Source organism: Oxyura jamaicensis, chromosome 2 (genome assembly GCF_011077185.1).
Source record: "Oxyura jamaicensis isolate SHBP4307 breed ruddy duck chromosome 2, BPBGC_Ojam_1.0, whole genome shotgun sequence".
In the NCBI taxonomy this organism is placed as follows: Eukaryota; Metazoa; Chordata; class Aves; order Anseriformes; family Anatidae; genus Oxyura; species Oxyura jamaicensis.
In genome coordinates, this window is record NC_048894.1 from 129,268,071 (window position 1) to 129,291,306 (window position 23,236).

General features: G+C 41.5%; 1 protein-coding gene across 2 annotated transcripts in view; it reads right to left on the reverse strand.

Moving 5' to 3' along the window:
* The window catches only part of PAG1 (phosphoprotein membrane anchor with glycosphingolipid microdomains 1), a 101,344-nt gene that overhangs the window by 28,172 nt on the left and 49,936 nt on the right, over nt 1-23,236 (reverse strand). Inside the window, exons 1-2 of one of the 2 annotated variants that reach the window (XM_035316605.1) lie at nt 10,531-10,860; nt 8,422-8,486 (exon numbers count right to left, since the gene is read on the reverse strand). The gene's annotated coding sequence lies outside the window, so the exon portion shown is untranslated. Of the gene's footprint in view, nt 1-8,421; nt 8,487-10,530; nt 10,861-23,236 lie in introns of those variants that run through there. The other variant, XM_035316604.1, reaches the window with a different exon arrangement.

Genomic DNA, 23,236 nt, shown 5'->3' on the forward strand with positions numbered 1-23,236 from the left:
ACCAGGACCTACTAGAACGGGTCCAGAGGAGGGCCACAAAGATGATCAGAGGGCTGGAGCACCTCTGCTGTGAAGAAATGTTGAGACCTGTGTTTGTTTAGCCTAGAGAAGGGAAAGGGGCCTACAGGAAAGCTGGAGAGGAGCTCTTTGTCAGTGAGTGTAGTGACAGGACAAGGAGTAATTGCTTTAAAATAAGAGGAAGTAGGTTTAGATTAGATATAAGGACAAAATTCTTTACTGTGAGGGTAGTGAGATAGGTTACCCAGAGTGGCTGTAGATGCCCCATCTCTGAAGTGTGGCCTTGAGGCCAGGCTGGGACAACCTGGTCTAGTGGGAGGTGTCCTGGCCCATGGCAGGGATGTTGGAACTAAATGGTCCCTTCCAACCTAACCTAGCCTGTGACTCTAACCACCATGTACCCTCAATGAAGAGTGAAAGAAGTGCAAAAGTCCTGTTGGAGCCTCCTAGAGGCCTTTCCCTTCATCATGTAATAAAACACTGAAGTCAAATTTAATGTCATTAGCCTAGAAGAAGGGTCTAAAAACAGACTGAAGATCCTTGGAGGCCACATCATCTAGAAAGTCAAATACACCACTGAAGACTGCTTCCATCAAATTCAGCTCTTCAATTTAATTGGCCTTAAGAAAGGAATAATTACTCACTAGTGTCTCAGGTTTTCTGGTTTAAAAGATCAAACACTAATGATGGCTTTATTCCAGAGCTTTATTAATAATTGCCATGTTCAGGGGTGACAAACAAGTATTTTCCAAACAACAGCATTATCACAAACTTACAGTGTGTATAGAACATACACAATATGACTCTTTTTTTTTTTTTTTTTTTGCTTGTAATCCTGCTTTGTCTATTGAAGCCATTGGTTTTATGTTGTGTCTCATTTCAGCTACAATCTCTTTAGGACAAAGATTGTGACCCTGTGATTTTGTAAAGCCTCACTCATGGTTAAAATAGTATATAAATTAAATAGATAAAAATAAATCAAACTGCAGGAATTTATTCTCCTTTTATCAGGAATTCATAAGTGAGGTTGAAAATATTTTAAAATGGATTTTATTATGATAATATCTTCCAGAGATCTGGTAGACTTTGGTTGTTTAGATACTGGGCAATGCCTTTGAATTTAAGTGTGGCAACTATCTAGTAATAATCTAATAGTAACAGGAAAAAGCAAATTAACCTGTTGACTGGTTGAGTACTAAATCCAGTGTTATTCCACTCTGAAGCTCATTCTTCAGCCTGGTTCATGTGTAACTGCTGGTAAAATACCAACATGTTAATGCTTTTTAACTATGGCCTTAGTTATCTACTCTGAGCAAGGCTAGACAAAACAAGCAGTAGAAATAGAGCAGAACTGGATGCCATAGTGAGCAAATTTCATCAAGAAACCCCCAAACCAAAGGAGTACAGATTAAGTGACTCAATATGGTAAAAGGGCAAAAAGGGCCTCTGTACTCAGAAGGTTTATACTGACAGAAAGAATGGAGAAGCAGTGCAATGAAAATTACATTTTCTACAAAATTTGGCCCCCTTTCTTTTTAAGCCTGAATAGCTGGTTGATAACATCATTGAAAGAAGGCACTCCAAGCCACTTGCCCCTGTTCTCACACCACCCCTCAGCTCCTGCCACCTGAAAGGTGTGTGAGATGACCTGCTGTGGGCCAGGGCTAACTCTGGAGGGCTGGTGGCTTTGGCACAGACACAATCCCCAAGCCAGGCTGTTCCAAAACTGCTCAGTGGCTCAAGCCACTGCGGGGCCAGGAGCCTGGGTACAGCCAGAAACATGCCATCAGTGGTAATATGATAGAGGAATAAGCCAAGGCTTATTTCCAATGAACTTCCATATAGCATGCTTTTTTTTTTTTTGCACACATCTTTATCCTCTTCAGGACTTTGAGAGAGAAAAAAAAGAAACGCATCAGTTTTTATCTCTGTATAGAAATACGCTCATGAAAACAAGTGTTCAGCCTGCTCTGAGGCTCTGACAAGTAGCTCAAAGGACCTCAGGAGGCTGTTGAGCTCTCACACCTGCAGCTGGGGAGTAGTGAAAAGACACAGATACTTTGGTCTTTAAGAGTAAAGCATGAAGACTAGGTAAGTGCCTCTTTTCATGTACACTGGTGTTCACCTACAGCATGTAAAATGCAGCCATACTGGTAAAATGAGCTGATAAATTATCCTAGTTAGCCTTCTGCCCCTAGAGACCAGCAACTTCACACACCTGGCTCCCTATGCCCACAGAATGTAATTATGGATTCCCCATCCTTCAAACCACCAAGCCTAAGACAACACTCCAAACTCATCATTTTTCTCATCGTGGCTTTATTTTTGCTTAACAACACTAAAACCTGTAAAGGGAACAGCACGTGACATCAACTCTGTGCAATAGGTTGGAAAATTCACCCATTTGCACAGTGTTAATAATGTCCTAAAATGCGCATTCACCCTCGAAAGGCATTAGCATGTAACAGCAGCTGCTCATCCTCTGAGCACAGATGAGTATTGGAAAGAGGTGCTGAGAGGCTTTGTCCTAGAATTACATGTAACTGTTTAAAACGTGATGCGAGGAAATTATTTTAATTGCCCATACCAGTCTGGGACTGAAACGGTCCTGCTCGCTAGCTTGGTAGGAACGGTGCAAACTTTCTTCTTTAGTCTGAGTGTTGTTTGAGAAGAACACGTACATATCTGAATGTCTGGAAAGCCTTACCAAGAAATAAAATAAAATTAAATAGCCCCAATAACATAGCTTTGCAAAATACTAGCTACTAAAGATGGTGTTTAACCATGTCTCACATATGAAGATCCGATTTCTTGCAAGCATTAGCAATGAAAGAGCACAAACTGTTATTTCTGAAATAAATGTTCCAGTTCAAATGTCACAGACCACATCAGAGGCATTCACAGTTGGTTCTGGGATTTAAAGAGGGGGAAAAAAAGACACTGCCATAGGAAGGTTGATGGTGATCACAGTGCTAATGACCACGAGAGAAAGATGAGATTTTTTTTAAGCATCATTATATAGTGGCCTTAAGTGCTAATCAAAACAAGAACTATAATGCCTACTTTAATGGGGTTTGTCTCAGTAACGCTCCTAAATGGAATAAACTACATTAAACCCAGACAAGCTATGAAGAGAGATAAATGGCAGAACAATACACCGAAAACCTAAAGATTCGTTTAATCTGCTATTAAGTCAGTTACCATCCATGGCACTCACAGTTAAATGCAGTTTTATAATCCATTTGTTGAATTGGACAACTAAAACAGAAATGTTGCTGTTCTCCTGCTTACAACAACAGATTAAATAAGGCCCAAATTAACCTCCAGAACTGCTGGTTTGGTGAACACTGTAACATAACAGGCTGCATATCTACCTTTTTACTTCTTTAAAATTAAGGAAAGCATCTCCCATGGAGTTTTTTATTAAAGTAAATAGAGGGAATTTGCCCTCACCTAGGGAGTCCTGCACATCAGCTGAGCTTCAGCCCATGACAGGGAGGATGCTCCAGCGGACTGAGGACCTCACACAGTCCCCCAGACAGCCACTGCCAGCCCCCACAGCTCCAATGCAGCAGGGATAGACACAAACAGACATCAGCAGGCTTTGGATCACCCTCTGAATGCTTATGGGAAGGGACACTGTATGCCAGGAAGATTAATGCATCACCATTTACCTCTTCCTTCTTGTGCCTTTGGCCTTGCTCATCTGTCCTCTGCATATGCTGGCCCAAGACATAGCCACGCTCACTTCCTTGACCTTGATATCCTGGAAGATGAGTTACATTTGAACCCCTCAGTGGGGATTTAATGGGTTTTCTATTGTATCTACTTTGCTGTACCTCTCACACTGAGTTGGGAGGATCCTCAACAGCTGAGAAGGAATGCAGACTATAGGACTTTTATCAGATGTATTCTTGCCAGAAGAGGTGACAATTTACAGATAAAATGACAGTCAAGGCATAGAGGTGTTGACACCTTTATCTTCATTTAGAGGCAAGACTGAATTGATGCTAAAGGTCCAGTGCTGGGAAGGTGGAATAGGTCTTTGTCTATGCTGTACACAAAATGTAGGATCATGCACCTTATCTTGAGGAAATTTTCAGTAAGGATCTTTAAGAAATGGAGCTGTAGTTTAGAGAACATATAATTTATTCTATAATAAATGGGTTCACCCCAGTATTCCAGAGGAAAAAAAAAATCCTATGATTTGTATTGCTTTTGTAAAACGGTTGCTCTCCTGCACTCAAGAGACTGTGAAAGGTCAGTGGTGTTGAATATACATGATTTATAAAGTACTCTGGGATGAGAGGTGCTGTGTAAATGTAAAATATTATTAGAGCATACTCTACTTAATTGACATACACTGAAATGGAATTGGCTGCACCACAAGAGCAGAGCTAAGAAACTAATTTAGTCTGATGACAGTGGCTTGTCTACAGCTAGTGACAGTCTACAGTAGTTTAAGTACAAATTCATCTCACAGACAGACTTACCTAATGCTGAAAGTTATTGCTGTTCACCTGGACCAGGTCATACTCAGATTTAAATTTGAAGACTGTGCTCCATCCAGTCTTTCCATTAGAAATGACTAGGTGGGCAAAGGTCAGAGGCTACTCTGCACCACACTGTGGCTTCTGAGGTGTGGGAGCTCCTGTGTAGCCCAGCCACCCTCCCTAGAAATGCCACCTTGCAAAAGCCAGTTCTCAGGTGTGTGCCAGAGATGCTTGGGATGCCATGGTCCTCACGTGCCTCAGATGGCACTTTCAGACTCAAAATACACATCTTATTTATCCCTGGCTTTCATGGAGGCTCCCAAGTTCCACCTAGAGATTTGATTCTTGAGACTTTTTCATTTACAGCTATATCCAAAAAGGCTTCTTAAAAACAGTCTCATAACTGAGTGAGAGTGAGCTAGACGGGACTAGCAGTCCCACTGCTCCTCACTCACAGAGTTTCTGGCTTGGAAGGGAAATATAAATTATCCTTTCATGCACTTTTTGGGACTGATTCCAGCTCCTCTCTTTCTTCTGACCACAACAGTCTATCCTTTAACACTGCAATAAATAATCGGTTTGAAGCAGATTTTAAAATGTTTTAACAGCTGACATTACTCCATTTTACCATAAATGGAAAAATGCCCATTCCCCTTCCCAAACAAAGATGTAGATTGCAGATCATATTCCAAATTCTTTTTAAAACCTAGGCCAAAAGATCTCACCAGCACAATCTGTTCCCCTTCACATTATTATTTCCACTCTCACAGATTCTTTTATCTGACTCCTTTCCTCCCTGAAGTTTAGAGTGTCATTCCAAAGATTTTTCAGCTGTATTTCTCCTCCCTCCTCTTAAATTCTCTCCCTCTCACCAACCATCTAAAGTCCTTTTTCTAGTAGCACTATTTTCTCTCAGAAGAGCAATGCTATGAATTCAGTACTACAAACTAATCTGTTCTTACCTTTTCTCCCATACTAAAAGAATCAGTTTTTTTTATTTTTTCCAAAAAAAAAAAAAGAAGAAAAAAAAAAAAGCTTATGAGGTTCCCATTCCTAAAGGGAAAATAGGAGTTCGTTTTTCTGAATGTATCAATGCTTTCCCATGGAAACTGATATATCTGTCTGAGTGGTAAGGAAGATTTGGTTTATCTACATTTGAGAGAAGAGTTACTTATGTTATTGCATAAAATGATCGATTTGTTAGCAACAAGTTTTATGTAAGAATAATGTCTAAGTTAGTCTCATCTACGCAAAACAATTTGCATCTTCACAAAAAAGCCAACTCTATACTCAAAATACTTCCTCTCTTCACTGATAACTTAAACTATTTGGCTTCTTCTGCTTTCTCTGGATAATTTTTACTCTTAATAGATCTGCTCCTTTAGCTACAGCAGCAATGGCAGACGATGCCACTTAGGCTACACTGACCATGATTTATCTGTTTTTCCACTGTAAGCGTTTATCACTGGGACTGTGCTTCCCTTTTGTCTTTTCCTTGTGTTTTGATAGTTCCTTCCTTAACAAGGAGAATGACAAAATGCAATATAGGTTTTTAAACTAGGGAATGACATTTTTAGCTGAGATCTATGTGCAAATGTTTGTTTCCAGCTGTTTGAGCAAAGTAGCAGCACATCCAAGATAGATGTATACATATTAACCTTCTTTGTAATATAAGAAAAAAAAAATCTTAAAAAAGATATCTCTCAGCTATGAAAAAAAAAACACAACAAAAGCTTACTTGCTTGGATGTTTACATAGACCTGTGCCTACAGAAATAATATCCAACTAATTTCTCATGAGCAATGGAGTCTGGTCAAATCCTCTGTGCCATTTCACCATCTTTTGGTATTAACAATCCACAGGCTAGAATGTACAGCCAAAAAAATCACCTCCAGACACTTCTCCTGTATAGGAATTTGGGGAATGGTTGATGACCATGTAGGGTCTCTACTTCTTTGCATTTACTAGGTAGCAAGGCTGAGTGGTATCTGGAGGATTCTGTGATCTCTGCTATACCACTATTTTTCAGGACCTAACTCAGCACTGGAAGTTAAACCATATGTGGTTTCTTATCCCATATCAATTGACCATCTTGTCCATGATAACAATAAAAAGCTACAAGGCTGTTTCTTTATATACTCCAGGTCTTCACATTCAAGCAATAGCACCAAGTGTTTATAGTTCATTTTCCAGCATGCCCTTAAATGTCTCAGTGGCATGATTTTCAATATCACTTGCAATATTGGCATCTCACAATTGCTCACATCTACTTTTGTGACTCAGACACAAGTGCCATCCCTGAAGCCCTGTCCTCAAGCACTTAAGAAGCCAGTGTAGGTAGAGCTAATGAGCAACCTCTCTAAGCATCCTAACAACTCTGCTTTCCTTTGAATCCACCAACCAAACAAACTCCACAACAAATGTGTGAATGAAATGAGGTGCTTCTTACTTGTCTATCTTTCTTTGTTGCTTCCAGTCCTTGGAACCTTCTGCATTAACTACAATGGCATGGTGAAAATAAGTCATACCCAGAGGCATGGAGATACACAGAGCATACTTATGGCTGAAGCTCTCCTTCAGAGTCCTCTGCCTCCCTGTAGCACACATCAGCCCTCCCATGACCTCAGATCCCCATCAGTCACAGAAGTCCTTCCTTCTCAAGCTAATGCAGCAGCAACTTCCGATCATCTTGTGTCAGGCACATTTGTGTTTGTAATTCATTTCACACTATGCAATTCATTAAGCACTCTATTTTGATTACCATAATGTGTGAATGCAATTTTGTATCTCCTCTATACAGGGTCACTTTTATGTCAGCTCATTTTTGACTGTGACAGTCTTTTCCCATAACTTAAGGCAAAGCAGTGTTTACATTCAGTTAGTTAAAATATTTACATTGCACATTCAAATGATGCGCTTTCCCAGTGACAGGGCTCTCTGTGGTATTTCCTCCTGTACCTACTCTGCAGCGGAAACAGATGATTAAGATAAATATTCTGGGTGTCTCTAAACAAGCAGATTAGGGGAAAAAAGCAGCACAGCTATACTATGCGAACATGCCTGGCCTTTGCATGCCAGCCGTGTTGTCTGTCTGGCACTGCATGAATGCCTGTCTTACAGGACCCACATTTAGAAGAGCTACACATTTTCCAGTCATTGCATCTCAAACAGATTCTCCGTTCATTGATCTTTCACTTGCTTGCTTGGTGCACAAGGTGGGTTAAAGCGTGACGCGTGTTGGTGCTGGGAGAGGAGGTAAGAACGGGGTTCCAACCACAGGATCGCTTGTAGGAGGTACACAGAGAGGGCAGGGGCTGCTGCCAAGTGAGACAGCGATGCACCACCACCCCCTTGTTTGGTAGTACTAAAGAAAGCCAAATTCTCACCAAAGGGAGCAGACAAATGGCTTCTATATGACTCTATCGGATTGAGGAGAGAATCCGGAAAAGAAGGGAGGAGATGAGCAGGAAAAGCAACACTATAGGTGGCAGGGGATGGCCACAAAGTGGTGGCCTTCCTGGGACTCAGGAAACCCACCAAACTCTCTTCTTTTAATATAAATGAATAAAATACTGCAACTGATGCTGTGTAGAGACCTGCTGCACAAAGTGGTGCACCAAAGGCCTGCATGGCCCTCTCCCCAAAGGGGATGCTTGAGGCTCACAGGACAAAAAATTAAAAAAAAAAAAAGGTATGCATGACAGTAAACTTTGATATAATTTAAGGAGTGTTATCATTTACACAATAAACAGTTAATTTTGATCACATCCTTGTCACTATCAAACACATGCAAATCCTGAAGGCAAAACAGATGCAGAGTGAATTAATTCCTCACGTGGAAACTCAGCAGCAGTGCAAAATTAGAAAGAAAGACTTATAATTCCCGACCCTTGGTGGGTATGCTCCTTACCTTACAGCAGTGCCCACGCGGGTCTGCATACGGGATGACCCAGGCAGGGAGCAAAAACTTCTGTGCTGAAAAAAAAAGATGATGCTCTGGTTAAGAAGTTACTGCAAAGGCTGTGCCCGTGCTGACGTCCATCACAAACTGCTGCATCTTTTTGTTTACAGAAACATATACAATAGATGAAAGTCAACTATGTAAGGAAAAGCTATCTATTTTAAATTGACCCTGCCTTAGTGTTGTGTATTCCAGAGGAAATGGGTTATAAACGCCACCGTATAAATGAGGCATGCAGCATTCAGCTGATGAACTTTAAGCAGGATAGTTTGATGTGTGGAAGACAAATTTGTTTCACTTTTTCCAACTAATAGAGAATGAGACCGTGTAACTGTTTGCCAATTAAAACATAACAGCGAAAGAAATTGTAAAGTAAAGGAACAGGTTCTACACCATCCTAACCCAGTGTATTCACAGTAATAACTGACCAATTCTGATTTAACTGAAAACTGTATTTATCCATGTACATTTTTCTTTCCTGACATAAGTGCCTACAGCAAAGCATCTGCTGAATAATGGGTGTGAATTGCAGCCAACTTAATCATCCTGGTTCCATTTTTTGGCTTCTGCAGATGAGCTCCAGTTTGGGATCCCCATCCTTGCTGGTCCCCAAGATCATTCAGCATCTAATCTCGGGCTCCACTTCTCCTTCTCCTGGTGGTAACAACAGATAAATGTTGTTTCCTACAGACTTCCTCAGCTGCTGGCCCACTCGGACAGCTATCCAGCGGTTGCACAGCTGGATAATTTGGCTGGCCACCTAGCCAGTGCCACTGGTTTTTGCAGACGGGTGCCCAGGGTGATCGGCACCAGCTGCTGCTGTCACTAGTGGGATGTTTTCCAGAGCTTCTTATTCAAGGCAACACGTTTGTTCCTTGAAACAGTTGCTCCCTGAAGATTAAGGCCAAGCAGCAGCACAAGAGCCCCATGTGTCCCCTGGGGCTGGTATGTGCCACCAGGCGAACAGGAGGCACCAGCTATGCCCTCCTGAATCCCAAGTGACCAAAAGATCTGCCACAGACATACTGGAGAAAAAAAAAAAAAAAAAAAAAAAAAAAAAAAAAGAGCAAAGAGCAGAGCTCTGCAGTGCACAAACAACACTCTATCCTCTCTGATCCCCCCTTACAAATATCTCCCCCCAGAATCCCAGTATCTTTCAAACACTGCTTGTGACAGCGAGCACTGCAAACCTGGAGCTGTATCAGGGACCTGCAGTGCTCATGCCTGCAGGCACATCAGCCGGGGCACACAGCATGAGCAGCAGCTACTGGGTGCTCACCTCTACCACCACGTTTCATTATCATCCCCAGACAGCAGTGCAAACTCTCAAGAATATAGTTAACAACTGTAAGGAACAAACAGCAAGAAGGACAGCAAGAAAGACAGACAGACCTTGAGAGCTGCTCAGACTAAATATATCTTCATTTTAAAAATAGAAAAATAACACTAAAACAAACAAACAAAATAACTCTAAAATATCATTGAAGTGGTAAGGACACAGGAGAAATAACTGCACGCCAGCATAAAATCTGTTTAGCACAGTCTGCCTACTCTTAGTTATTCCAAAGTGACTGAAAAAAATAAATGCATTTTTCTTTCTGCTGAGGTGTGTGGAACAAATGTTAATTTTTTTCCCACTGCACGGAACAGTTTATGCACCCCGAGTACCCACAGGGATGAGGAACTGCTAATAGGAAGAAGTATTTACCTTGCCTAATGGCTGTATGTTAATGTATTTCTATTAGCAAAACCTGTTTAACATTGCATATGTATAGTAGCTTCTGGCTTAGAAAGTATGAAAGAAAGCACGAGACGCAACGGTCTTTTCTCTCTCTGATGGGAACACAGATTTTTCTCACTGATTGTAATGCAAACCAAACCCTCACACAGGGATCAGACAAACTCCCAACGCCCCCAGCTGCAGCACGACAGCCAGGGAGCTGCTCTCCTACAGAGCACCGCGGACTCCAAACTTCTCCCCGCGCTGCCACACGCGTATCAATTAATAACCAGGCAGCGGCAATCACCGCCGTGCCACCACAGGGATAAGAGCATTACCTCCGCGTCCAGGCCCCCGTTTCTGCCGTGTGGAGGACACCAGGAGGAGCTGTCAGCAGCCCGGATTATGCAGCTCCAGGAGCTCCAGCCCCGACCTCCTTCCCTTTGCGATTCTGCATGCGCGGCCGGACCTCCACCTTGGCGGCTGCCAGCCCGCGGCAGCCCGCGCACAAAGCCGCCTCTGTCCGCCCTGGCAGCGGGCGCTGTCACAAAGACACCCTAATGCACAGCCATGCTCTTCTATTTTTCCTTCTTCTCGCTTATTCTGATGAGGATTGATGAGGGAAAGAAGCACTGTATTTTTGATCAGCCGAAGCCTCGCTGCGTTACGAGGAGCTGGTGGCTGGAGGGGAGGTGAAGGCCGCGGCAGCAGCTCCCTGCTTCGCTTCACATGTTTTTTGTCTTGGGCCCGTGGGTGGCTGCGTGAGCAAGCATCCGAAGCAGGGGAGGAGTCACCCCAAGTGCAACTCTCAACTCGAAGCCTTGGCTGCGATGAAGCGGCAGGCTGGTGACACAGCCAGGGCCAGCGCTACAAAGGCCACCTGCCCGCCCAAACCTCCGCTCGTGGCTGCGGGACCCAGTGGCAATGCTGTGCTGCCACGGGGCTCCGGAGCCATGTACACCCCACAGCTCCTGGCCAAGCTGGCCGGTCACCTCCTCCACGTGACAATGCCATTTTCCTGCTTGAGAAGGCAATACACTTTCCTCACCGAAACACTGTGCGATGAGGCAACAGGTCGCCCTCCCGGCAGATGTTTGCAGCTGTCTGTATGCAGAGAGGAAGGTGGCAGCACTTCTGAGAGGCAAACCTTTCACAATTACATGCCTATACATATATATTTTTTCCCTCTTAAAAGGCAGACTCTCATGTGTGCACTGCATACATTTCACATAACTCTAAGTTTGTTTTCTTTTCTATCAGAAAACGAGAAGTTATCTCACCCTGCCTGCAGAGAAGTGAGCGGCGATCCCTGCTGAGACCAACTGGAATTTCACACTTTAACTCAAATGTTCCCAAGCATGATACATGCTAGCCGTTCCACATTTCTTCACATTAATTATAATTCAGACCTTAAAATACTGCAGCTGAACACCACAGTAAGCAATGAAGGGTTTCCTTCTAGTGACAAACAGCAAGAGACACACAGTCCTTGGGTGCAGCGCAACTCTGAACTCATTCCAGGTCCCTGATGAACCATTACAGCATTACAACAATTTCCCATGCAATTAATATTAATTGTGACTCGCTGGCAGTCCCACAGGGGCCCCCTCTCACCCTTTTAGCAGTCCTACCAGATCAGCCTGAGAGCTCTGGCGCATCACTGGCGCACCAGCTCCAAGGGCTCGTTCTTGCAGTTAAATTTTGGGGAACCAGCTAGGGCTGCCTTTGGTAACCATCACAGATACACCACTTCCAAATCACTGCCTGTGAGTTTCCAACATGAGACATTTCTAGATGGAAATTTGTAACTATTTTCCAAAAACAACTTGATTGTTTGAAAGCATTTTGCTGTGGCCAAAACTCCAACATCCTTTATCAGGAAAACCAAGTGGTGGTGCCAGTGGATACTAGCAGCCCAGTAAGACTGCACATCTTGTACTCAAAATTAAGGTAAGAACAGAAAGCTGTAAATGAGCTTGTAAATTTTGCTCTTTAATAACTTCTTTAGGAAGTTTATTTTCTTTTGATCTACTAATAAGATCAAGATATTTGCCTTAGCATCTTGCCAAATGGACTCAAGCAAGATCAAGATTGCTTTGTTCCAGCAGAATCAGATGACTCTGTGGCAATAAACAAAATGAGATGTTCTCTGACAGAACATCATAAATATCTAAAACGTATTTCAGAGTAGCACATGCATTTAGCTTCCAGGTCAGTATCCCAGCTGATGGATCTCAAATGTGATCTTTTTTTGCCCTGTAGAACTCCTTAAGTAATCTCAAAAATCCATATATTTCTATCCTTTAAAACAAAGTGCTGAGGCAGTTTAGAGTCAAAAGGACACCCTAAAACAGAGAACTGCATGGAGGCCAGCTGACAAATGTAATTCAATAAATACTAGAGGATGTAACGTCTAATTCTAAAGTACATTAGGAAATGCTTATTGCTAGCAGCAAGTAGAATTACCCCAACTAAAACAGGTCAAGTATAATCAAGAACGATGTCCTGTAGGCCAGCTTTATTCCCCCTCCGTTTTCTGTTTCTCCCAACTCTGTAGTCCACATGAATCTGTGCTCCTCAGCATTGCTCTCCCCATGGCATTTTCCTCCTTCACTGTGCAACGTTTGGGAACCACCACATAGTGTCACCAGGCTGCCTAATGCCAAGTGTCTACTACACAGTATGCTTTGGCTTGGAGGCAGCCGAGAACATGATGACAGTTACTGCTCTTGGAAAGTCTCGAGTATGGAGCAGAAGAGTGCTACAGACTGCCTGTGCCATCTCATGTCACTTCAACCAATTCAGCTGTCTGCAGATCTAGACTTTGCTTAAGGGCTCATGTATTTAGTGCGGATAAATCTAGGTACGAAAACTGAAATGCACAGCATTTACATTTGGAAGGAAACATAAGCTACGTATATGTAAATGATAAATCTCTGACCATGTCAGTTTATTTTTTTTCCTTGTAGATCCTTCTTTTCCTGGATCTTTGTGATCAATTTGTTTTTTATTGTTTAAAATCTTTATTGTCTTCTTTTTCCACCTCTATGGCATACAAAGACCAGGCGATTATTTTTTAGAATCACATGAAAGATGAACACTTTCAGACTATTCTCACCGTTGTTTTCAAGTACAGGCAACCTCATTTTCATTGGTGTAATTCAAAGGTTATTCCCTTAATTTCTAGTATCTTTGGATCTATACCATCTATTTGAGATCAAAATCCTCCTCACCTCTATCTCACACATCCTTAGCTCTCAAAGAGCATAACACAAAGGTATTGCTCAGAGCAGTTTAGGTGACAAAAGAGTTCTGTCATTCAGTGGAGGAGTGGATTAAAGAACTACAGGAAGAAAGCTTCAGAGAATATATTTTCTGTAAAAAATGTGCATGCTTTTGCATGAAGATAAGGTGCAGTATGTGTCTTGGAGGTGTGGAATGATTATATTTCTCTGGACACAGCTGCTCCAAAAATCTGCTTTGATCACAGGCTTTTGCAACTCTCTCTCTCTGCAAATCTGCAACTAAGAGACAGAGGGATACAACATTCAGTTTTCAGAAAACATGAGAGTGATAATATACTTTTCCAAGAAAGCATGCCAAGACTCAGTCACTGATATTCTAATACCCTATCAAATTCAATCTTTACAAATACAAAGCAAACATCTTTAAGCAAATTATGAACATGTCTATCCATAGAGATGGAAATTGTACAATTTACAATTGTAAATTACTTCTCTAATTGGTGTTACTTTAAATCTTCAACTAGTCAAACAAAGATGTGTTCGGCCTGCATCAGGTGCTAATGAAGCCTTAACTCTCGATAGAGATCTTAGTTAAATTTAGAGTTAGCTGTCAAAGAAATTAATTTTGATAACACTGTATATTCTAGATTTTCCTAAATGACAGATTTTCCAGTCAAACCTTTGACTGCTGCTCCTTCCTACACCAACTTTTTAAGAGAGTTACTCTCACTGACAGCTGTATTTGGAGCATGGCATGGCACTGGTAGATGCATCTCATCACGTCCTTCCACCACCTAAGCACAGTGCTGCGCCGCACGTGGTTATCTCCGTGAGCTGGAAATCCAGTGATTAAACACAGAATTACACAGTAATCAAGCATCTGGGAGTGCATCACCTTTTGCTCTGGCTTGTCAGTCCTGAGAGGTACTTGTCTATCTCCTATGTGTGCTGAAGGTAGGCATGCTCTGGACTGTGTGCTCTCTCTGCTAAAGACGGTTGCATTTCACATTGAGCTACCTATCTCACCAAATTACCTTACTTTGTGTCTATCATTTGGGTCTACGGTCAAAAGCTCCACTGAAGGCTCCTGACTACCTCAGGCGAAGACATCACCCATACAAATCGCATAAAAGGTTTATGGTCATTTGGATTTTAACTTGGGATACCTACCATATGTCTTGAGCCCCTTCTTCCAGAAGTCAAGGCAAGGCCCTATGAAGATCAAAGTGTGCCAGTACAATCTAAGTTCAATATTTTGTACTACAAGTATGCAAATAATTTTCTTAATTTTTTTTTTTAATGGATGTTGGATTATAGCAATTACAAACTACTGTACATTTGGGGAAACTTTATTTTTTTGAAGAACACCTTTTTTTTTCTTTCTTTTTTTTTTTTTTTTCTTTTAAAATTTCTTTCTTCTCTGTTGTAATCTGTCAGGTTAGCACTAATAATGGAACTAAAACTTTCACCTCACTTGATTCTAGTATTGGCTGTCTTTATCGAGCTTTTGTTCATGTCTCTTTGGCTTCCATTTGTGGTAACTGGAATTTCCAGTTGTCCTTTCACCCAACTACTTGACAGAGTTAGGATTACTTAGTCCAGACAACATCGGGTTATTCAGTCTGCATTGGTCAAGGCTAAATACTTCTAGATGGTTTCCGAATGCTATTCATTAGGACAGGGATAGCTCCAAATGGGCTTCCTTCAGCTTCAGCTTGCCTTCTGTTCTTCCTTTCAGCTTGCTCATTTTTATTAAAAATGAAGGAAAAAAAAAATCACATCACTGAAATTTCATTTTCTTCTCCTCATAGTCTTCAAATGTATACTCTCTATTAGGCCCAACAATTCTGCAACAAGACCTTTCTAGACCATTGCATTTAACAGCAGCAGTGACCAGGAATTTTCTTTTTCTCTTGTTAATTCTCTGCTGTATCCTCCCACTTTCCCTATTTTCCAGTCCTTAATTAAATTTCAGGTCAAAGCTCTTTCAGACTCATGACATTCAAATGTTTTATATTTGGTTAAAAATAGTGCAAATGCATTATCTGGTATTGTCATAACTAACCAGGAGAAACTCTCCAAAATTATTTGGATATATGGACAAGATTTGATTATCTAAATCAAATTGCTAAACTACAAGTGCACAAGGGAATCATATATTTATTTTTAAATGTCAAATCTAATTAAAGTGTGCTCAGAATAATTGGCCATGCTATGGGATATTAGCTGACAGAGGTTTTGGAAATGGAAGTAAGGTAATTGGTAAAATAGCCACCAGAAAATATAAATCTATATATCAGTCAAGGATTTGGGATTATAAATGCTATAGGGAGATAAAGAATGACATCTTCCTGTCATTTATTGACAAGCTGTGATAGAGCAGCTGAGAAGAAGCATACCTTTGCCACTGCCTCACCACCAGCCTGGACTGTGCTGCATCCCACCTCCCAGGGCTGACTGGTATTTATTTCTAATCCTGTCCGACCTGTTTGAACTATCCTGGCACTGCTTCCAGGAATGGTGGCATCACACTCAGCAAAAGCATAACTGATAAAACTGTTTGCAGTTAGCAGATTGTGTTATATGAAAACTATTTGTTAAAATGTAAAAATTAAATTATCCGTAACAAATAAGTATTTCAAGTATTTACACAAACTGTACAAGTCCTTCACTAGACCTACTGGTCTGCAGAAACTTAAATAGTGAATTACTGCTAAAAATCTCTGTGGAATTTGTTTATTCTTAAAAGAATGGATCTACTAAAGAGAAAGAAAGAAAAGGGGGGAAAGAAAATGAAACCACCCTTAGAAACTGATTTAATCAGAGTGGATTGAGATAGTGTTCAATACTGGAAGACTCATTTCAGGAGAAACTATCCTGGTGGATGCAGACCACCAGCTAATAGTGCTTAGTCTCTTTGATTATCCTTCAGAAGTGAAAATTGGTTTACAAAGCAGGAAAAACAAGATGAACAACCTTAATCCACACCAAAGACACATAAAAGGCTGACTAATTATGCCAGGCACCTCTTTATGCAAGGAAGGCTGTCTGCAATGTTCTCCAAAGCACCCACAGGACTAAGCAGAGAGAGAAGCTGCCTGCACATCTGCTCCATGTGGCACTAGCCTGAAATGTGGGAATACTGCCCAGTGTTTGACCTATGTTATGGGCATGAAAGAATAAATAAATAAATAAATAAATAAATAAAAAGGCTAAAGAAGGACCTCAGATTCATATAGCTCCCAAAGCAGATGAACAACAGATGAGTAAGAACTGGGGTTTCCAGCTTCTGTCTCTTTATTGTTGTCTTGGGATTTTATGCTTTTTGTTTGGACTGCACACTACCTGTAAGAAAGCAGATCCGTGTGGCTATTTATTGTTGTATTGTCCTTAAGCACTGTGTTCTCCCTTGGACGTACTCACCACAGATGGATTGGTGCATACATGGAAGCTTCACCCAAACTTGGTTCAAGATGCTGGGTTGAGATAATTTAGAGTTTCATAGGAAATAAAAAGGAAACTTAAAAAAGCCAATCTGACAAGTGTCTGATAAAAGCAGGATATGCCAGGCTGCTGAAAAACTGTACCCTGTTCTTTAAACTCCATGGAGCCTCTGAAATCAGCACATGTCAGAGTGAGGACGAGTCAGCCAGAGGTGCCTCTGACCAACAGGAGAGTGCTCCAAGAGCTCCCTTTTTAGCAAATTGAGTGGAGAAGCTATAAACGTAAGTAAACTATTTAGTGAAGTTTCAGGTCAGAAGTTCTTTCATCCACACTTCAGAAAGCTACCAAAGCAGAATACTCCACTCCTTTTCCACCTGCCTCCAGAAGACATTGTCTTGGTCCCCACGGGTGGCTTTGGCATCTCCCTGCTGTTTGCATATCCCTGCCTACTGCTTTCAGCTCCTGTGCATGGGAGCTGGCAGGCAGAGCAGACTGACGGACACACAGAGGGCAGCATCACTGCTCCGAGCAGTGCTCAGACAAGGAAGACAATCCAGGACATTTGTACACCTCCCTTTTCAGAAAATCACACCTTAAATCGCTCCTTCACTCGGAACTGAACCAGATGCTTAAGGAGTCTTGCAAGGCCAGGTGGACTGCAAGATTATTTTCACCTCTGGATGCAACTTCTGTCTGTTTTACGTAAGTTACTAACATAGCCAAGGGGTTAGCAGAAGCCTGTTCATCTCCTCCAGACTCTGTGCTATACAAAATATACTGGCCGAGACACTTAACAGTATTGCCTATGCCGACTTATTGGGCTGGGAGAGACACGAGCATAAAACCCTGAAACGGAGATCAGAGATGGGAGTCGCTTAAATGAACAATCTTTGCCAGAATATGTAATGGCACATCACAGAGGATCACGTTAGCCTACCTGTAAAAAACCCACACTTAACCAAATCCTGAAATTCTTGTTCAGTATTTGCATTAAACTCATGGGAATCACATGGGCTTCAGTATGCCTTTTCTCCCACACCAAAGCAGATGGGACAGATAGGGATGCGAGACAAACACTTTCTGTTAAGCCTGAGGGGAGATGAAGAAGCAAAGAAGCCCCCATGTGCACACACACCCGTATGCAGATCTCCCACTCCACAGCTGTGGAACAAGCAGCACCTTCCCCCAAAGGTGTACTCAGGGACAGAGGTGGCCCAGTTTTGGAGTTGTTATCTATTGCAACACTGAAAGTGGCTTTGTATATATAGCTTTCATGCTACTCAAATTCATCTTCCTGAGCTTGTTTCCTCCTCACAGTTGTTAATGAATGTCATCACATTTTTTTTACTCCTTTTTCACACACACTCCTCTGTCCCCAAGGAAAGCAACAGAGCGCCTGCAGCCAGCTGTGCACTTTGGCCCAGGGGCTCTACCTGCTGTCCCTGAGAAATAGACAGCTGCCCCATGATGATGGAGAGGAAGGGTGGCCTACAAAAGGCAAGCAGGAGGAATATTTCATTTGCAATTGGTGGGGCTGTGGAAAAAGTTATTCATGCAGTATGTTTAGGAAAGGCTCACTTCCTCTAAGTGTTTTGTGCACCACACAACAAATGGCAATTTTGCCCTCCATGCCTTTATTTTACTGTCTGAGGAACGGAAAGATAAAATATTAGTTCTCCTTTTCCATCACTTTTAAAACCAGATGTTTAAGTTGGCTGTTTATTCTCTGTAGCATGACCTGAAGTCATGGTGAGTCAAAGCCTGAATCTTTGCTCACACCAGCTTGGAAGGCTTCCCTTGGCCCACCAATTCCTGCTCCCTTAAGTGAGAAGCACCACAGCCTATAATCCTATTCATGCAGCAGGATTTTGTTCCATGAAAAATGGTTAATAAAGTTCAGAAAATTGTCTCTCTCTCTCTCTTTTTTTTTTTAAACAAAACAAAAACAAACAAAACAACAACAACAAAAAAAACAAACAAAACAAAAACAAAAACAAACAAACAAACAACTTTCCTAATTTTATAGGACAGCAAGATGTTAAGTTCAACTAAGTCTGGGTTATCTCACAAGCAGAGGCCCATCAAAAGTAAAGCACGGACACAAAGAATATGAAATACAGATACAGACCTTCTCCAAGAGATCCTATTAGCAAAGATACACGTGTGCTTTCAATAATTACAGGTCTTGGGCAAACTCAGAAATCTGTCTGCCTCTTTTTATGAAGCTTCTATTTTTCCTTTTCATTTCTTTTTTTATTTATTTAATTTCAAATCCTGATAAAACAAACTCATTTTACTTGTGTTTCATGAGCTCATGACCAATAAAAGCTGCTGGATTTGAACTGCAAGCAATAAATAAATAAATAAATAAAAATGTTAGGCAGTCATTTGTGTATTTGCTCATTTAAACAGGAGGCCACTCTTTGCACAAATTTAACGTCAGCAAGCATAGGAGGTGTCATATGCTTTGGCCTTTATATTGTTTCTCAGTAACATAATTGCCAATAGCTCGTTTTATAAAAGGAAGGACACTCATAGTGCTATTTGTGTTTTATTTTGTTTTGTTGTTTTAATAGCAATACTTAACACAGGGGAGGGCATAAAACAATTTGCAGCTAAAGCTACATTTCCAGACAAATAACCCTTTAACTGAAAGCACAAAACCACTCTTAGCAGGCAGACAGACAGACCAGAGTGAGTAAGGGCTGCTGTTAGCTGTAACCCCACCACCTCCGTTCCTCCGCACCCCTGCAGCTCCATCCCTCCCTACCGAAAGCGTTATCCAGGTGCGTGTGTGCAGGTAAAACCCAAAATTATACCCTGTTCTTGGCATAGTCTTGGCATAGTCTTTTTGAATACAGCCATGCTTTCACAGGAACCGTTTATCCTTTACACTTCTGTTTTCAGATTTATCATTTCCATTCAGTCAAGCTCCCTTGTTTTGTCTTCTTATTTTGGCCCGAACCTTTTGAGAGTTTCAAACATGCCTCTTTTGACTCAGCACCATCTTGCTGATCTCAACTCTTGTGTTAACAAGAAGACAAAACCAGACTCCCTAACCCACCACATAAAGTTCTCACTCCTTGTGTCTAGGATGAACACACAAAAATGAAACCAAACAGAACGGCACACAGGGAACATGAAAGGTGACTGCCACTGCAGAGAGCTTGTCTTTGTTTTCCCGACCGCAGTGAAGGAGACACACTTCCAAATGCCAAAAACTAGCAAGGAAATTTCCTTAGAGAACCATTGCCTTAAAAAAAGTCTTGTAATAAACTATTTGGCAGCGTTAAACATTTTGTCTCCCAAACTCATAATTCTCTACTGAAAGCAGATAACGTGAGGTGAAGTATTGGAAAGTGAGGTGGCTTAGCTTTATACACAGTCAGCTGGGCATTCTCTACAGGACTGGTACATGGACCTGCAAACAGAGTTTCTGGAAGCTGAAATAGGCAGCAGGCAGGACCCCGCACAACAGGTTCCCATTGCAACTCCACAAATACCATCCTCACATAAAATGGCCATAGCAATAAACGGGAATGAATGGGAAGATGCATTCCTGGAGGCTTGTACAGAGAACAGCCATGGCATCAGGGCAGCAATGCCAGCTGAGAGGTTTTGCTCCCCACAGCTAGGTGTTACCCAGCCACTGGACCACACCATCACTTCCCCATTGTCAGCACGGAAGCATTGCCTGCAGGCTCAGACTCTCTGGAGTGCCACAGGAGGGTTTGGTATGGAGAAATATGGGTCTTCAAGCCTCCAGAAAGACGGAGGCAAATCCTGATAAGCAGATTATATGGATGACTCTGCTAAAATAACAAGCAGTGAGATCAATGTGCTTGGTGGCTAGGGTGGTTGGCCAAGTGGGATTCATCAGGCTGGAGCTTTCTGTCCAGCAAACATCCTGACAGTTTAGGAAAAAGTGCACTGAAACAAGATTTAGCATCTCTCCACTGCAACAAAACTTCAGAAAGCTCAAGATAACCCTGCACCAGTTTCCCTCCTCCAGTGAGATTCAGCTTCTCTCTGGTAAGTGCTCAGGAGCTTCGCAGGCAGAAAGTCTGGCATTCATTCAAGGAACTTCTGTCAGAAATGTTAAAACAGTGGCATGATTAGTTCAAATAATCTCATTCATGGCTTTAACTTCTGAAAAGAGCATTGACAGCCTGAGTGTCCTTCTGAAGCACCAGCACCAAAGGGAAAGCACCCTTTAACTCTTGCACCAAATGCACTTGGTGGTTTTATACAACCACCCACACTGGACTGCTGGAAGTAAGGCTGTCTCTCTGGGGCTGCCACTGCCCTGGGGCTCTGTGGAAACGTGGTGGCACTGCCACTGTCCCCAGTGGGAGAGCTGTCCCCCCAGGGGAGCCAGGCTTTGCAGGCACCCAGGGCTGACCAGAGGAGACAAGCCAGGAAATAGAGTGAAACCAAGAAAAATTTGCTCCCCAGTTTTCCTCCACACAAGAACCTCAACTTTTGTGACGAATTCTTTGCTTTTCACTTTTCCACCCCCTATCCTGAGCACCAGTATGTTAAGACCTCTCAGTGGGAGCAGAACTGTGCTGTATCAATATTCGTCTAGGAGATCCTGAAGTCCCCCCCCACCCCCCCCAGCATTATTACAGTTAATTGGAAACATCTGCTACAAATATCTGTATGCCAGAAGCATCCCAACATACCAGGCAGTCTCTGCAGAAATACCCACTTTGTCCTTTCTGGATAGGTTTCGCCAACGGCATCTTAATTGTCAAAGAAAAGACACCATAAGACTAATCGGCCAAATGCAGAGTTTAAATTGTCTCTGCTCATATTCACACAAAGTAGCAACATATGCTGTGCTGTCACAGCTGTGAAAGATATTTTCACATCCTCATTCAGATTTCAACTGCTTGCTTGCAGCGAAGCAGGTCAAGGAGCTTCGGGAACACTGTTCTATACCTAGTAGCATCCTTAACCTAATACGTGGTTTCAGTGAGAATATTCAAGTGCGTGCAATTAACATTTTACATTTTAATTTAGATTAGTGTCAACATACTACGTTAACATAAGTACGTTATTTAATGCAATGTGAATGTTAAATATTTATATAAGTATTTATGTAAATAAAGGATAATTATGTGAATGTCCACTGGAAAAAAGTTCCCATGGGATAGAACGCAGCTTAAGTATGAAGCATTTGTAAATCTCAATAAATACATTTGGTGAGACAAACTGAAAGTCTGGGCTTGAATTTACAAACATGGGATCTTTAAATAGGTTGTCAAAGATGATGAAAAAAATTAGTTCAGATTGGACTTCCTAAATATTATTAGCCCTCTGTCTGACTGTTGTAAAGAAATTTCTTTTTAATAGGCTGAAATATGAGACATGACCATTTTTAATACAAGGAATCTCCAACAATTGTGACTAATGAAAGAAAATCACCATGTCAAATTATTATTTTTAGGGGGAAAAAAAATGAACTCAGACATTCATAGTAAGGAGTGAAGTTTGGTTTTAATCTAATCTTTAATGAAGTCAGTCCGAACCAGATGATGTCTTTACTACAGAGCTTGTTCACAACAGCTGGAGATTTCTCTGTAACTGTAATAGAGAGCATGATGGAAAAACTTGTTTAAGAAGGTAGAGAGTCATAACTTACAACCTCCAAACACATCTTTGCAGCAGATGCTCTTCCCTTAGATGCTAGACTAGGAAACTTTATTCAGAGAAGAAAAAAAAAAAAAGCTGAGAAATTGAGCCAGATTTTTTTTTTTTTAAATAGATTATTATGGGTAAAATTTTCATGCAGATGGTCATTATGAATTCTTATCTCAAACAAGGGGATTAGAAACAGATTTCCCTTTTAAATGAAGATCAGCAATCAATTTTCTGTAATATAATCTTCTTAGACCTTTCCCCTGCCCTACGGATAGTATCAGGCATATAATATCTGGATATTTGGCAGAATTATGATGTTTATAGTAATAATGTGAAAATAATAAAATAGGTGCCCTGAAACAAAAAGAATAGTTCCCATAATATAACTGCAACAATATGTGAATTTTGGGGCAAGTTTTCTTCACCTTGAGTAGTGGGTTTACGAGGACCATCATCACTTTTATCTCTCATCACTTTCATCTCTTTCATCACTTTCATCTCACACTAGCTTGCTTTTCTTTCTGCTCTTCTTAAGAATATGCAGTTATTTTATTCCCTAAATAGGACATTCATTTTATTTTACCCTTGTGATTATCACTTCTGCTAAATTCAAGAGACATTAAGTGAATAAACCCATGAACCTCAGTGTTCAACTTGAAGTTCAATACTGGTTAAGTAGCGCTCTTGAACCCTCACCATAATGCCATAC